Below are 16,875 nucleotides of genomic sequence, written 5' to 3'. Positions count from 1 at the left end.
CTGTCAAGGCAGGATAGGCTGTTTTTAGCAGCTCCTGCCCAGATATGGCAGCAGTATTCCATCCTTGGCCGTACTTGGCTTTTATATAGATAGAGAATTGCATCAGTAGTGAGATATCTTCTGGAGCGGTAGAAGGATTCAACCATCTTTCCAGCGACCTTGGCAACAGACTTGATGTACGTGTTCCATTTAAGATCAGGAGTAAAGGTCAAACCCAGAAGCTTGTCAGACGAGAGCCATCCATCACAATCGATGCCAGCTGGGGATCAGAGCGCTGATGATGTAAGGATATGTTTGGTTTTGGATGCATTAAAGGTAACCAGCCACATCTTCCCCCACTGAACCACGCGCTCGAGATCAGAGGAGAGAGAATCAGAGAGAACTTTATCATTTACAGCCTTTGATGTGTTGCCGTAGATGGTCGTGTCATCAGCATAGATGTCAACGAATGAATTAAGTATGTGTTTAGGGAGGTCATTGATGTAGATCAGGAAGAGAGTTGGGCCCAGGATTGACCCCTGAGGGACTCCAGCATTTATATTGCAGGCTTCCGATTTTTGTCCATCTACCACTACTCTTATGAGCCTATCGGAGAGAAATGATTTAATGATTGATTAAAATTAAATCGTACGGTATAACGCGATGCATATTAAATATAATTAAATCCTTTTTACAAATTAGAAGAATACATGTTTTCATAGACGGACGTACATCCAAACAGCATAACATTAATGCGGGAGTGCCCCAGGGGTCGTTCCTTGGACCATTATTATTTCTGATATTTATAAACGACCTCCCTGATAATATTCCGTCCGAGATGGGTATATTTGCTGATGATATAACGCTCTATAATATGCATACGGGAAGAACAGATATACATAAATCTAATACGGCAGAACTGTAAGAAAATTGCCTCCAAACTATAGTGAAATGGGGCCGCAAATGGATGGTAACATTTAATGCTTGTAAAACTAAGCTGCTCTTCTTTAACAATTACAAGACACATCTCCAACCCCGTATATCAACGACAAATAGCACCCTATCTGAGAATTCTGCCTTCAAACTCCGCGGCCTTACATTTGCGGGCAATATGAACTAGAACAAATACATTGAGGACATTTCAAGGATCTTGCAAAGAAAGTGGGTTCCCTCTATCGAGCTAGAAGACAACTCACACCTCAGAACATTCTGTACATTTACAAGGCCACCATTAACCCATGCATGGAGTATTGTTGCCACATCTGGGCTGGTGCATCTACCATTAGTCTCTCCCTCTAAGATAAAGTCCCAAAAAGAGTTGTCAATCTAATCGATCCCAATTTATCAACTAAGCACCAACCCCTGTCCCATCGCCGCAGTGTTGCATCACTGTGCCTGTTTTACAAATATTTTAATGGAATGTGTTCTGATGAACTCGTTTCACTTGTACCCCCTCGACGTACATATCCAGGACAAACTCGCTTAGCAATAAGATCTCACCCCATTACTGTTGTTGTCCCTTAATGCCAGAAATATTTCTATTTGATAGTTTCTTCCCTCGAACAGCTAGACTTTATAATTCCCTTCCTGCTGTCTGCTTCCCTGGCTGGTTGATTATGCAAAAGTTTAAATGTAACATAAACAAGTATCTTATTAATCTTTCCTAGACATGGCCCCAAATAGCAGCCCCTTACGTCCAAGTTGCGATATGCTTTGTAAGGGGTGAACATGAGTAAAAAAATGCATATGATAATGGTGTTGACAGTTGAATTATGTTTCAATGTTGATTTATTTTTCATTATTTTAGATTTACCTTAAAGCATGCCATTAGCACGATCTCTACATTACATTGTCGAGTTTTATAAACGGTCGATTAGGATTCTCTAGATAGGCAATTTATTGTACAATCAAATGTATGAAATTAGCGAAATTTTCGAAATAGCATTTATTTAGGCGGGTGCGTGTGAGCGTTTTATGTATTCCTTATGCATACGTAAATGCGCCTAGGTAAAGAAGTAAAAAAGAAAGGGAATTACCTTTATATTTCGACTTTTATAAGCCTCTATCTTAAGGTAGCTTAGTTTAGTATAGTGCCTGCTTATTAGATCCGAACGCATTCTGGTGTATCTATGTTTTTTATGAGTGTGTTAGTTGATATATGATACTACAAAATGCTTCCAGCATATTTCCTGTTTTTACATGTTCTTAGATACTTATATGAGAGTTCCTACTTTGAATCTGTTAAACGCACGTTCTTAATTTTAGTTTATTTATATTTATATATTAATATCCATAAGCTGGTCAAGCTTTATACGTATGTGTCGGTTTGGAGAATAGACACCACCACCACCACCAGACGCCAGAATTTAACGTACTGGCATGTCAGTCCATTCAGTAGAAGTATTATCGTAACGCAAAAATGCAAGAAAACAAAGAAAGCGATGTTTTAATTCACGCGCAATGAACACCTGCACATTCATGTGAGAACAGTCGCTTACAACGTGACATTCTGAGAATCTAGACATTATCTTTATAGATCTTTGTCGTTTTCCTTTAAAATTAACAATTAATAAATGCGGTAGTGTTTTTTGTCATATATTTATCTATAAATTCATTTTCGCATCGCTATCATCATTGCTACGGAGGATTTGTCGTTTATTAAACGGACACACTGTTGGCAATTTTCATCGAAGATGGAATGGATACTTTTTCGTTAGACATTCCATCTTTTTATTTAATTTTAGTCATGTATAAATACATTTGCGTGTGCATCATCATCATCATCATCATCATCATCATCATCATCATCATCATCATCATCATCACCATCGTCGTCATCATCATCATCATCATCATCATCATCATCATTGATGTGTCGTTTAGTAAACAAAATCTCCGTTCAAGCATCTATCCAAGGATGAAGTGGATGTTTTCTTGCTACACATGCCGTGTGTTTTTTTTATTTATTTATGCATAAATTACTTTACATGTGCATCATAATCATCATAGATCAAACCCCAACTGTCGAATAGATGAATTGGTTGGTTGGTTGGTTGTTTTTGTCTTACGGCATATCAACTTTTTCGGGTTATTTACTGCCGAATCTAGTGATTTTGAAGAAACAAAATTGAAAAGAATGTATCTGTTTTTTTTATATTTTTTCAAGTTGGTTTCTATTTAACCTATAGTTGGGATCCTAACAAGTACTACCAGTCCGGTCAGAGTGAACCTGGGAGCAATGGCAGTTAAAGAGTTGCCCCACACTCTCCAAAGCCCGCAAGCTGGGGCCTTAACGGCGGATATAGTTTAAGGTCATATGCAGGACCTGTAGCTGCATTGCGAGAGGAAACGTGTAAAGCCGTAAACCATGACGAAAATCTGCTTTTGAGTTTTGATAGGCAGATGATGAAGCACTGTAACACATCTCCTGCAGATGCACTCTTTCCGCCAGACTTTGTCTGCTACGCCAAGACGGGTTTCTGGTAACCTTATTATCCGCCCAAACCTTCATCTGTAGACGCAACTCTAACTTCGACGGTATAATCACAGCAGACGCTACAGTTCTTTCGATACAAGAAACCATTGTCTCACAAGATTGAACGTTTTCATCGTACGAAATTACTTTAGATAAACACTTGTCAGGTTAAATAAATAAAAAAAGAAACAAACTTCGTATACAGTTAATTAGTATTCAATTTCTTTTCAAGAAAAACCATTCCACATTCTATTATAGAATCTGATTCGCTGTTGTTTCCTCTTAATAATGTATGAATTGATTCGTTACAAGATCCAAATAATTACCATCACCTTTACAGTGGGCGTGGGCTGTTTGGTATCAACTATCAGCTTAACCAGGAAATGCCAATAAGTCTGTTATCAGCTATTTTTGTACTTTTCAAGAATGTCTTTCAAGGAGTTGTGTTCTTCGAAACATTCAACTGATTTTATGTTTAAACTTCCTGAAAGTTGGAAGCAGGTAAAAGTTACAGCTAAAGTCAGGTTGATTATTTCTGTTACAAAATCTCACAAAAATTAAGAAACTTAAAAAAAAAATATTCAAAAATAATATAACGAAAATGGTGAAGCGAGGAATATACTTTACAATATTTTACTTACATTTTGTAATACTCTTTAATGCAAACTGCACAATCATTATTCATAAAATGCAAAGTTAATTTTAAAAGCATTATGTTTTCTAGTGGATATTGTATTACTATAAAACACTAAAGAATACGTCCCCGGTCTGATATATAGATAGCGTCAGTAAAAACAAAATATCATATGATTTTATAATGTAGTAAATTTGAATCGTAGTTTTGTAAAATATATGAAAATTCACAAATTTACATTGATCGGTTGTACAGATATGTAAAAATAGTTGAAGATTTAAAACGTAAGTGCATTCATATTTTGCATGGCTATTTGTTAATGATTTTTAGAAATAAAGGTAAATAAAGTATGCAGAAATTAAAGTGTAATGTGATTATATTCAGATCTGGTTCCAAAGCGTAACGACTCACGACTAAGTGGTTCTGTGCCTTGTTTGGGATGAAACGACATAAAAAAGAAGACGAGACAAGTGTTTTTATAGTCAACCGAATACAAAAGTTCGTCAATGAGTAAGAACGTTTTTTTGAACGCCGTAAACGCAATAAAATAGTTTTTGTGTCAATATATTTTTTTAAAATTACATTTTCACCTCAAACAAGGCATATTGCCACTTTGTTGTAGGGGGCTACTATCAGGTACATAGGTATCAGGGGTACTGTGTAGGGAGTTGGGCAGCAAGATGTCGGTTCACTTTGCACTTGAACGTCTGCATGTCAGTACAGTTGGGGAAGCAGGGATCTGGCAGGGAATTCCAAAGTCTAGCTGTGCTGGGGAAGAAACGCCTGGAGTAGAAGACTCTCTTACATCTAGGATCTCTACTGTGAAGGGTGGGATTTAGCTGCTTGTTGGGTTTGTCAGTGATATTTACGTTGAGGGGGCACATGTGCTTGCAGTTCGTCAGAGCATTAACCGTTAAGTACTTGTAGAAAAGGCAGAGGATGCAACATTTCGTAGATGGGACAGGGGCTGAAGTTTAAATGACAGTTCAGAACCTATCAGATTGGCGACTCTCTTTTGAACCTTGTCTAGGAGCGAGAGACTAGTGGTAGATGCACCAGCCCAAATATGACAACAATACTCCATACATGGGCGAATGGTGGCCTTATAGAGGTATAGGATACTTTCCGGCGTTTGTATCTTTCTAGCACGGTAGAGAGAACCTACCGTCTTCGCAGCGGTCCTGGCGATACTCTCGATGTAATTGTTCCAACTCATGTTTCCTGAGAGCGTAAGGCCGAAAAGTTCAAAGGATGTACTTTCAGATAAAGAGTCATGGACCATTGCTATTGGTAGCAGAGAAGATTTCTTTTAATTATTGAAAGAAACTAGTTTAATCTTGGCAGCATTGAATGTGACCATCCACTTATGTCCCCATTCCACTACAGTTCGTAGGTCATCCTCTAGTGCTTCTGCCATTTCTTTAGATATGTGCTCATTTGTTTTTTCTGCTGTGTCTGTAATAGAGTGTAGTATCGTCAGTATATATACCCATCTCACAGGCAATTTTGTCAGGGAGGTCATTTATGAATATTAGGAATAACAGAGGTCCCAGTATAAACGCCTGAGACACTCCCGCATTTATATCGTATTGTTTAGATGTACGACCGTCGAGGACAACCTGGATTTTTCTCTTATCTAAGAAGGATTTAATTATCTTATGTATTCTTCCAGTGATACCATATGATCTGATTTTCCTGAGAAGACCTTCATGCCATACCCTGTCGAAAGACTTGGATATATTTGAGCTACCGCTCTACCCTCACCCGCTCTGTCCAGTGATTGCTATATACGTTCAGAGATTACAGATAGGATGTCTGCTGTTGGACGGGCTTGTCTAAGTCCATATTGTTGGTCAGTCAGAGTTTTAGCATCTGTAAGGTGATGGACTAGAGCTTGGTTAGTTATTGTCTCAAATATTTTGCCGAAAAGTGTGAGGAGGCTAATGGGGCGATACTTTACGGGGTCAGTTCTTTCGATAGAATTCTTGAAAACTGGTATTACAGAAGCAGTTTTCCACCAGGCAGGAAATCAAGATTCATTAAGGCATTTTTTGTAAAGTTTGGAGAGAACTGGAGCTACTTGGGCAGAGCGCTTTTTTAATAGCACAGCTGGGATGAGATCAGGTACACATGCTATTGCAATGTCAAGATTTCTTATGATAGCATGCACCCGATTAGGGGTGATTTTCAGATCGTCTAGTAAGGCATCTGTCCGCAAAGGAAAGTCAGGGAAGGGGTGGTTGGTAGGGTCCAGTGTTGAGTTGGAGGCAAACCTACTGGCAAGCAATTTAGCCTTCTCAGTTGCAGAGCAAACAACCTCATGATTGTTTGATAGTAGAGGAATTGTTGATTGCCTATTATTTACTACACTGTTGTAGATTTTCCAGAAGTCACGATTTCCCAATTTCTGTGCTTCTATGCGTTTTTTGGTGGTTTCAGTTAATTCTCTCTTAGCTGTCGCTATTTCTTTCTTACAATTACTTCTGGCTTCTATATACTTCTGCCATTTTTGAACTGGACTTATGTCGGTTAAATCTGCGATACGCATGCTGCCTTTGCGCTATTGCGGCTGCACAAATAGAAGTAAGCCATTGCGGAGAATGAGGCTTGCTTTAAAATTTCCGTGTGGGAACATGTGCTTCAATTACTGTTTTGGACCATTAAGTGGTCCCATTTGCGCACTGTTCAGCAGGAAGTTAAAAAGTATTTTTCCATAGGGCGTCCATGATGAGATCCCTGATAGCTTCCCAGTCAGCTTTTTTATAATATCTCGTTGTTTTTAGTAGTGACTATTCAGTTTTGGCTCTAAAATTTAGGGATATTTCAGCTATTACCACTGCATGATCATCGTCCCCAAGTGGGCTGTGGCCATTAGTTACACAGTCATCGGGAACTTTGGTCACAAACAGATCTAGAAGTGATGCGTGTTGTTCTTGCTGGTCTGGGAAACGGGTTTGAAACGTAACCATCAGTGATTGGGAATGAGATATAGAGAACTTACGTGTTGTGATACTAGCTACGTCTGTGTAAGTAGAAAATCCATTGAAGTCACCAAACACATGGAATTGTGCGCTCGTGTCGAAGGAAAGTGCTGTATTTCTGCTGCCAGATACTTTGTTTATTAGGGTACAGTCCTGGGTCAATGGAGAGCGGTAGTGAAAATAAAAGTAGCTAATGTTATGTTGCATGTTAAGTCTAAAACACATAAAGGCTTGATCGTCCGATTCTTGTTTAATTTCTCTGGTCAAGGGGAGGGTGTTCCGAATATATACTACAAGCCCGTGCATATGTCTGTCAGGGTTCTTACAGAAGACAGAGAGAGATATCCAGGCAATTTAAGTTGTTAGAGGGGATGGAGGAGTGTAGGTTAGTCTCACTTAGTGCTAAGATATCCGAGGTGTTTGTTAGGAGAAATACTTCAACATCATCTAAATTAGTTCTAAGCCCACGGATGTTCGTAAATGCGAGCCTCAAGGGAGAAGGCAGGTTGGTTTTGTTTGAGTTTGGGCTTGATTTTAGCGTAATTATTTTATTGTAATGTCATTTTGTTAAGAGTTTCAGTTTAGGTAAGGGGGTGCTGAACAATTGATTATGCAGAATAGCAGATATGCAACACAAGCAGACCATCAGTTGTCCTGCCATCTACTAGAATTGTGACCTAGGGATAGCCCAACAGGGATGAGAGCAGGGCCCCATTTCCATGCGTTACAGTGCACTACAAACAACCCGATATTATACAACTGTTGATGGAACAGCCGCTCTAAGCGCTAACAAAGAGTAAAGGCTCCTGTACTACCAGTCGGGAACAGCAGCCAGGAACCTCAACCCATCAGATTATGGTCAACCCAATCTACTTGTACTGGCATTATAGCATTCAAGCACTCCCAAGTGCCCAGTTTAAGGGATGGGGTGTGTCGGGAGTGTGGAAAACAGCGTTCATTGCCCTAGTAAGGAAACAAGATCGACCACCGTCTGTCGATTCCCTGTGATTTGACCTCTACGCCTAGCTAATGGGCAAAGAAGTTGTATGGAAACCGGGCGATAGACAGTGCCTATCTACTCCTTAAGAAGTTTAGGCTTTCAGACCGGTAATTTGTTTCAGTCACCAGCTCTAAGAAGGTTGTCATCCAACACTGGAGAGGCCTTCCTCCCCTTAAGTTTAGCTTCAGAGTTTTCCTTCTCCTAGACGGATGATCTGGGAAGATCTACGGGTCCATCAACACCGAGAGGGTTTCCCCCGCGATTGGATCCTGATTCAGCTATTTCTGCGCCTCCGCGGTGGTGGTTAATGTTAACGGATTAATTTATAAGGGTTATATATCAACTTAAAAATTATACTCCTCAAAGTGATTACAGGGCATTGGTATTTCATCGTGTGTTACTGGAGGAGGGGCTGAGTAAAAGTTCATGCAGTGGAAGCAGCTATATTTGCAAACAGGTCTGTTGGAAGGAGTTAACATGTTGTTTTTTTTAACCTAAAGGAAAAAAACAAAGTTTTCTTTTCTTATTTTTATGTTGGCTTAGGAATAGGATAATGCGTTGCAGAATGGTATGGTATTAGGAATTAACTAGAAAAAACTGTACAAGCTTTGGATACTTTAGATAGCAGGAGAGTTAAGTTGTATATTCAATAGATACAAGTAAGGTCATTTTTATATGAAGTACATCACAGTACAGGTATAATTGGGAGTAAATTATATGCTTTGTCGTATACAGTATGTATAGTACAATAAATAGTTATATGGTCATATTTCCAGTAGATGCGAATATATGGAGATTGTAGGTATTAAGTAGGTTACCATTTCTAATGAAGATATCTTCAGCTTTCGTTTAAAAATCAGGAAGTTGGATTTTGCATTATAGAGTATCGGTTCAGTTTTTGTATTTAACATTGCTAAGCTAAGGAAGGGACAGCTATTGCTATGTAATATAGATAGTTGTATATCTAAGTACAGACTGTTTTTAGTGAGTATCAACCTGGATAAGAATAATTAATGCGTGCCTAAGGGGTAGAAATGTACAGATGTTAAGTGATCCTAACATCCAATCGGTCAGCATGCGAAGGTTAAGGGCAGAAAGCTAAAGACCCCCATCTAAGTTGGGTGTATTGTATTAGTGTTACTGGCAGCTTGGGGAGTAGAGCAGATTGTTAGTTTTCAGGAGAAGATTAAACTTACAGAATACAGTTAGGATTTATTATTAGAGTTTTGAGTGCCAAGTAACGTTTAGTTTGAGAAGAGAAGAAAAAACATTTTTGAACTTGACATGCAAATCAGACATAGGCAGTCGTCTTGGAGGCAAAGTGCATATTGGATATACGTAGCAATCAAGCAAGGGTGCTTGCAGCGCAATGAGAACAAAAACTATTAGTATATAGCGCGTCGGGATTAATAATTAAATGCAGTCAGTTTGGCCAAGCTCAAAGCATTCTATATCTATTCAGTAATAGTACTAGCGACGTAGCTAATGTTACTGTGCATTATAGTTTCAAATATAATTGAAAGCAAGACTAACTATATTAGATGGTTTGATTAGCTAGCAAGGAAGCAAGCATTTTCAATGACAGCAAGCTTATAGTAATAATATTAAGTATATTACTTAAATAAAGTCCTAACTTCATCTAATGTAATAGAGAATAAGTTCCGGCTTCTTTGTTTTTTGTTTTTTATCGCTAGTTTACTTGAATATAGCATTAGTGAGCAGTGTTTTGCTTGTTCGAATAGTGGTCGGGGAGGGGGTGATGGTGACGAATCTCATCTTTAGAGTTTTGCAAGACAGGAAAAGTAGAGACAAATAAATAAATATACATAAATAAAACAAGAAAAACAAATTTAAACACGGCAACATGAAATACATTTGTAAGGAGTTAAGATTAATTTTAAAATTAATACTTAACGTCCGTTTTTTTTTTTTTTTGCAGACTGGTTATTAAAAGCGTCCCAAAAGCAATGTTTCCTATTTTTATTTCGCCTGAATGTGCCAGGAGGGATTGCAAATTGCATTGTTATGATGACTGAACGTATGCACTGATGATCTGAAAGTTTAACTTTTGTTGCAGATATTGAGGGCGTGAGACTCTATGAAATCAACCCGTGTCATGGGCGTTTGTCTAAAGCAAAGGTAAGTCATCAAACTCCTAGTAAAAGTGCATTGATAATCGTTGTGACTATGTAGAAACAATAAATCAAATGGCGTTGAAAATGTAATTCAACTGTAATTATTTTGTTAAAATTGAAATTAAGCTGTCGTTATGTTTTTACGCATTCAAAACATGTGAAGTATGTGATATAAAAAAAAACATGACATCCTTAAAATACGCGTACATATTCAAGAAGTAGTCCGGCAGTGCCTGCGATTGGCGTAAAAAAATTACTTTCAGAAAGAATATTAATAATTTATGTGGACGATATATGATTAAATGAGCAAACATTAAAACCGTGTCTAATTGTAAGATATAATGTCCTTAGAAATGTGTTCATTTGTTTTCCCCTCATGCCTGTTATAGAGAGTAGTGTCATCGGCAAATATACCCATCTCAGAAACAATTTTATCAGGAGAGGTCATTATTGGAAAACAATCAGAATTATAAGAGGACCTGAAACATTCAAAAAGCGAATTTACGATGATGACGTTGCATACATTTCAACGTACGGGTGTAGGCATGTCAACTATGTAATGCCAATTGTAGATGTTTCTTTGAGGGGGGCATAATTTGTATAATGAAAAAAGTCCTACTTCGGTTTTGTTAAGCATTACTCGTACTCGAAAATACATACCTAAAGATTGTCGGTAGTTATATCGGGCAAAATTTACAAAAATATACAAAAATATACAAAAAGTACAAAGTAGTGGGAACAGTAAAAATAATCTAAACTATTAATCCTCATCACAATATTTCAGAAATAAAATTTTCACAGAATGTAACGACCGCTACATACGGCCAGAACAATTCTTCGGCAGAAATATATTCGTAGCAATCACCGTTTCATCGCCTACGAGTATCAGAACGTATAAGCACACAACGTTGCGATTTGACCACCCGCACACACGAAAAAAAGAAACTATGTTACGTTTCTGCGCGTAGTTATACAAGAACAGGCTAGGACGTTCGAGAACATCGTTATATAAGGATTGGCCGTGAAAATTAAAACAGTTTTTCCAGTTTTCCTCTTGTCCTCCCCAAGACTGGATGTCAAGATAATTCCGCCACCGAGAGGCGTAAAATCTCCCGTGTATAATTTGCGCACCACGCTCATGAACATTAATGCTCATCCTGGAAAATTACAACAAACGGAAATTATTTTTCTTTTAAACAATGTTATTTCGAACTAGTGCTTTTCTATGTGATGATCACACACAGACACACATACACACACATGCAAGCACACACATACACGCATGCGCGTTATTTCACTTACATGTTTTTATGAGTTTTTCTCTCAGAAAATAATCACATTAATTTCAAGTACCGTGTGACACTGTTCACAAAAATCAGTAATTTTTAACTCCAAGCTATTCTCACGAAATCCCCATTTAGCTGATCCCGCATAATAAACACTCGTTACAAGGAAACACTTACGTTGGAACAATTTGCATTGATATTCCTAATACGTAAATAAATATTGTTATTTCATATTAATACACTGATTTCAAGTTCTTTGCCGCTAATTTCCGGAGTTATTTCTATATTTGATGTATTTGAGGATGTGAGCTGTTCACAGCTTTCTATTAATAACCGATCTCGTTAAATTTACTACAACTTCGGTCCTAAAAATTGATAGATTCTGATTATGAATTGGTGAATACCGACTCACACTCTTATAAATTAGGGACTCCCGGCCGGAGCTTCTATAAGTGGTACCCCCCTACCGCATGAGTTCTTAGAATAAATTCCGAACGAAAACAAAATACTCTTCTGTGGTGGAAGAGATACGAGTTATTGCTGTGAAAATCTTATAAGGACGGGCAATTATTAAAACAATGAACTTCCCTTACACAACTGATCATTCATTTTTACTTGGGTAACAGGAAAGTGATGATAGTAAAAAAAGAACTTGGATTAAGACTTGTTTAAAATAACAAACAACTTCCTTGATTGCATCAGCTACGTCTAAGAATAGGTAATGGTAGTTAAGTTGTTAACGCCACATAGTAATAACTTGGGTGTATCAGGTTCGAATCTAGTTTGTTAGAGAGATACACTTTTACTTAGGGATGTTGGCAACCTTCCCCTGGTTTTCCTGAAAATAAATGATGACTTATTGGATAGAATTTTAACTCGGACGATAGAGGGAACACCAATGTCAACATTAACATCATCTTATTCACACGCATTTAAATAAATGGATGAATCAGAAGAAAGCAATCTTCAATGCTATTCGAAATGCTCTCATAACGAGATGTGCTATGATTTAGGCTAGATGTCAACAGATAATCACAGTATATTTCTATGGGATCGCTCTAGACAAGCCATGAATCCACTTGATATAGGGAGTTATAAATATTACTTTAACTTCAAAACTAGCACGTGATAATTGATAAATAGATAAATAGATAAAATAGATAAAGACCATGAAACAGAAAACCTTTTTTTTTATAAATACCGCTTGTGGAATGTGAGAACAAAAGGACTTTCTATTCTCTATATGCTTTGCTTAATAATTTAAGTAAAACGTGTGATGACTGTGTCCTTGTTGAATACCGCCGTTAATTCTATATACATCCCACATCAGTCAATCAACAACTATTTTCGTTGACAGGGAGAAAGGAGCTAAGATGTGCGAATACATTGCCATTCCAGTAAATACTATTCTGTGTAAATAATATTTTAGTTTTAATTCAAAACCAGGGTGATCCCCCCACTGTCACCATAATAGGAATTAATTAACATATAGAAAATGGTCAAATGGCTAAAGTGTTAAAAAGAAGAGTTACCTCCATTACAACGTTGACATTAACAAATAACCGTAAATCAAAACAGATTAGAAGGAGAAATATAAATAAATAACTCAGAAATTACACAAGTATGTTGATATAAATGAAAATTGCCAATATAAATATTGGATACGAAACGAACATTGACTCCTACAATACGGTAGGAACGTAGAATATCAGGTCGGGAATTGAAAAGATTAATAAAAAAATAAATAAATAAATATTGCTGCTTTGAACCATTCAGTGATCTCGTTTGCGCACTGTTCCGCAGAAAGGAAAAAAGATATTTCCCAATGGGGTATCTCTGATATGATCTCTAATGACATCACAGTCAGCTTCATTGTTGTCATTTTGAGCTATGGCTCTTCAACTTGGGGTCGATTGTGTAGAGTGATGTTTATTATCACAGCATTCCCGGATTGACAATAGGCATTTGTTACACAATCCTTAGGAACTGTTTTCAGAAGATCCAGAAGGGAGGCTTGCTGATTCTGAGGATCTGGTAGTAGGGCCAAGAATTTTACTGTTTGTGTCAAGGAATAGTATATCGAAAGATAATGGATGATACTACCAGCTGTTTCTGTAAAGTTAGGTAAGCCAAGCCAATTTTTTCGGTGGGCGTTAAAGTCACCAAATACATGTATTTGTGTGCTGATATCAAAGGAGAATGCTACATCTATGCAGCCCGAGACATGATTGATTAAAGCACAATCCTAGGTCGAGGAAGAGCGATAAAGAAAATATATGTAGATAACGCTATGGTTTAAAGTTAGTTTAAAGCACATAAAAGCCTGGTCATCTGATTCTAGTTTAGGTTTCCTAGCCATGGAAAAAATGTTACGAATGTAGAATGCAAATCCCTGCATGTGTCTGTCATAACCAGACATGTTAAAGATGTTAGAGAAGATAAAGAGGTTCAAGTTAGTTTCATTTACTTCTAAGATATCCGGAGAGTTTGCTATGAGAAATGAGTCTATATCATCAAATTTGTTCTAAGTCCATGAATATTTATAAAGGCAAGCTTCAATGGAGGAGGCAAGTCGTGATTCGAGAGTGTCTGGTTTGATCGTTATTTTGGATCGAGCTGTCCTTTCATTTTATTTCCGTAGTTTGTGGTGAGAAGTACTAGACAAAGCGGATATGCATACATACCATCATGCAACACAAGTAGAGCATCAGCCGACTCTTCATACACATGAATGTTGGCTTGTAGATTGCCAACCCGATGTGAGTGCAGGGACCCTTTCCATGGGCGACATGCATCTTTCTAAACGCTACTAAAGGGTTAGGGTTTCCTGTACCGTCAGTCGGAAACAGCAGGCATCAACTGTCAAACCGTCCAGACAATATTGTCTCACTCAAATCATGTTTACATACATGGTAAACAAGTACGCCCAAGATGCTCAGTTAAGTTGAAGTGAATCAGACAGGTGCGGAGGGACAGCGTTTATTTCCCTAGTCAGAAAACAAGGCCAAGAATTGAGCATCTCTAATGAGGCAAAGAAAGAGTATGAAAGCAAGATCTAGGCAGAGCGTACCTCCTTCGTAAGCAGTATATTTTTGCAAAGCGGTAATTTGATCGAGTCACCAGCTCTAGGGGGTTGGCGACCAGGACTGAGAAGGCCTCCTACCCCCATTAGGTGCCAAGACGTACGAGGTCAGTGACACAGGTTTGACATCGGAGTTAGATGTATGACCTGAGTAGATCTACTATGACAGATCTATCTATGAATAATGGGTGTAGATTTAAAGTTAGTAACTACATATAAATGAGGATTGAACAGGTTTGAGGATTAATAAACACATAAGAAAAGTATCGTATAAGAAGTTTGGGTATGATTCAAAATGAGTTTCGAACTTCAAATGTCAGTTTCATGCAGAGACACTCACCAGTACGTTTGCCTATTCTAGGGAAAGAAAATATAGCTTTTACTTAATATAATTTAAGGTATAAGTCTAAACTATTGCTAATAAGTATCCATCTAATAGGTAATCTACACAGTAAAGGTTTATATTATAGATAATGCATGGATACTAACAGATAACTATAGATGTTTAGTATCAGTTTTTAAAATTCGTCTTCTAAGGTTAAGAATCGGAAGAAACCCTACTCTTCCATGGCAAGTGCATTTATGTGATTTTATAGCAACTTGGGCAGAAGGGCGATTGTTTTTTGTTCAGTTGGAATAAAAGATTATCTAATCTACAAGACTACTGTTTGAGTATACATTAGGATATTCAGAAATTAGGATGGGATTCAGAATTATTAAAACTTTTGAAGATTTATGTTAATCATGCAATACATACCTAGTCATTCTTCTTGTAGGCAAATTAACAGTTATTCAGGTATCAGACATAAAGAATCATATAATTACAATAAGTATTGACCCTATACTTAAACATACACTTAGTACAGGAATTAATAATTTATGAGCATGAAAATAACCTATCGGGAAAAAATGATTTAATAATCGATAAAACATTTCCACCTATACAATTTCTGGAGATCTTATGGAGTAGAAATTTATGCGACAGGATGTCGATTTAAGTTTTTTTTTTACATGGGGATCACCAGTTATCAAGGCGCGGAAGCCACTTGGGGATAAGGGTTATTGTGTGTACAGTAATCGATGGGATAATATCGTAGTAATAGTTGGTATTGGAGATTTGATAAAGTGTCTTACTCAAGGGGGCGATTAATCAGGAATTTTTTATGTTGGACTTGAAGACATCCAAGTTGTAGTAAGGTAGGAAACATTCTAACGGAAGAGAATTCTACAGGCGTTCACTTCTCAGAAAGAAACTTTGTTCATGGAATCTACATTTTGATTTAGACAAAGATAAAGAGTGGAGGAAATTACTGATAGTGGTTTTAGCTAGACGGGTGTTTATCGTGAAAGATTGGCGAAGGGGGACCAGAGATTGGAGCTCGGACGAGCACTTGTCATAGAAATAACGTCAAAACAAAGACAGACTCGCAACGTCTCTTCTGTGGGAGAGAGGTTGCAGGGAAGTGAAACGGGCATCCCCCACTAAGCCACGCAGTCTATTTTGTACTTTGTCAAGGCTGTTTATAGAAGCTCCAGTTCAGATGTGGCAGCAGTACTTCATCTTTGGATGTACTTGGCTTTTATACAGATAGAGAATTGCATCAGTAGTGAGATATCTTCTGGAGCGGTAGAAGGATCCAACCATTTCCCCATCAGCCCGGGCAACAGACTTGATATACGTGTTCTATTTCAGATCAGGAATAAAGGTCAAACCCATGAGTTGTCAAAACACGAAGCCTCCCCAAGACGAGCGCCATCCAATTCAATTGATGCTAGACTGGGATGAGAGCTTTGATGATGTAAAGTTACGAGCTTGGTTTTAGATGCATTAAAAGTAACCAGCCACCTCTTCCCCCACTGTACCACGCGCTCAAGATCAGAGAAGAGAGAATCAGAGAGAGCTTTGTCATTTACGGCCTTTGATGTGTTGCCATAGATGGTCGTGTCATCAGCATAGATGTCAACGAATGATTTAAGTATGCATTTTGAGAGATAATTGATGTATTTCAGGAAGAGAATTGGGCCCAGGATGGACCCCTGGGAGGCTCCAGCATTAATACTGTGGGCCTCTGATTGCTGCCCAGCAACCACTACTCTTATGAGGCTATCAGAGAGAAATGATTTAATGTCAAAAGCAATTGTCTTAGAAAAGAAACCTCCATCGAGAGATTCACAAATCCTATGAGATATAAATATTAGCACATCTACTGTAGATAAGCAGAACGGAAATCATATTGTATGTCACTTACGAGGTTATTTTGCTGGGGTGATTGACTACTTCTCTATTTAACACAAATTCAAAC

At 37.8% G+C, this 16,875-nt stretch overlaps 1 long non-coding RNA gene across 1 annotated transcript in view; it reads left to right on the top strand.

Annotated features, from left to right (window-relative positions):
- The first annotated feature begins 10,001 nt into the window (after window positions 1–10,001).
- LOC145279596 (uncharacterized) overlaps window positions 10,002–16,875 on the top strand; it is a 152,495-nt gene continuing 145,621 nt past the window's right edge. Inside the window, exon 1 of the long non-coding RNA XR_013868408.1 lies at window positions 10,002–10,208. This is a non-coding gene — a long non-coding RNA (uncharacterized LOC145279596). The remainder of the gene's footprint in view (window positions 10,209–16,875) is intronic.

Source organism: Euprymna scolopes, chromosome 7 (genome assembly GCF_053919585.1).
Source record: "Euprymna scolopes isolate OS-2025 chromosome 7, ASM5391958v1, whole genome shotgun sequence".
Classification (NCBI taxonomy): domain Eukaryota; kingdom Metazoa; phylum Mollusca; class Cephalopoda; order Sepiida; family Sepiolidae; genus Euprymna; species Euprymna scolopes.
Note: the sequence above shows the minus strand (reverse complement) of the source record. Positions and strands in the feature narration are given on the sequence as shown.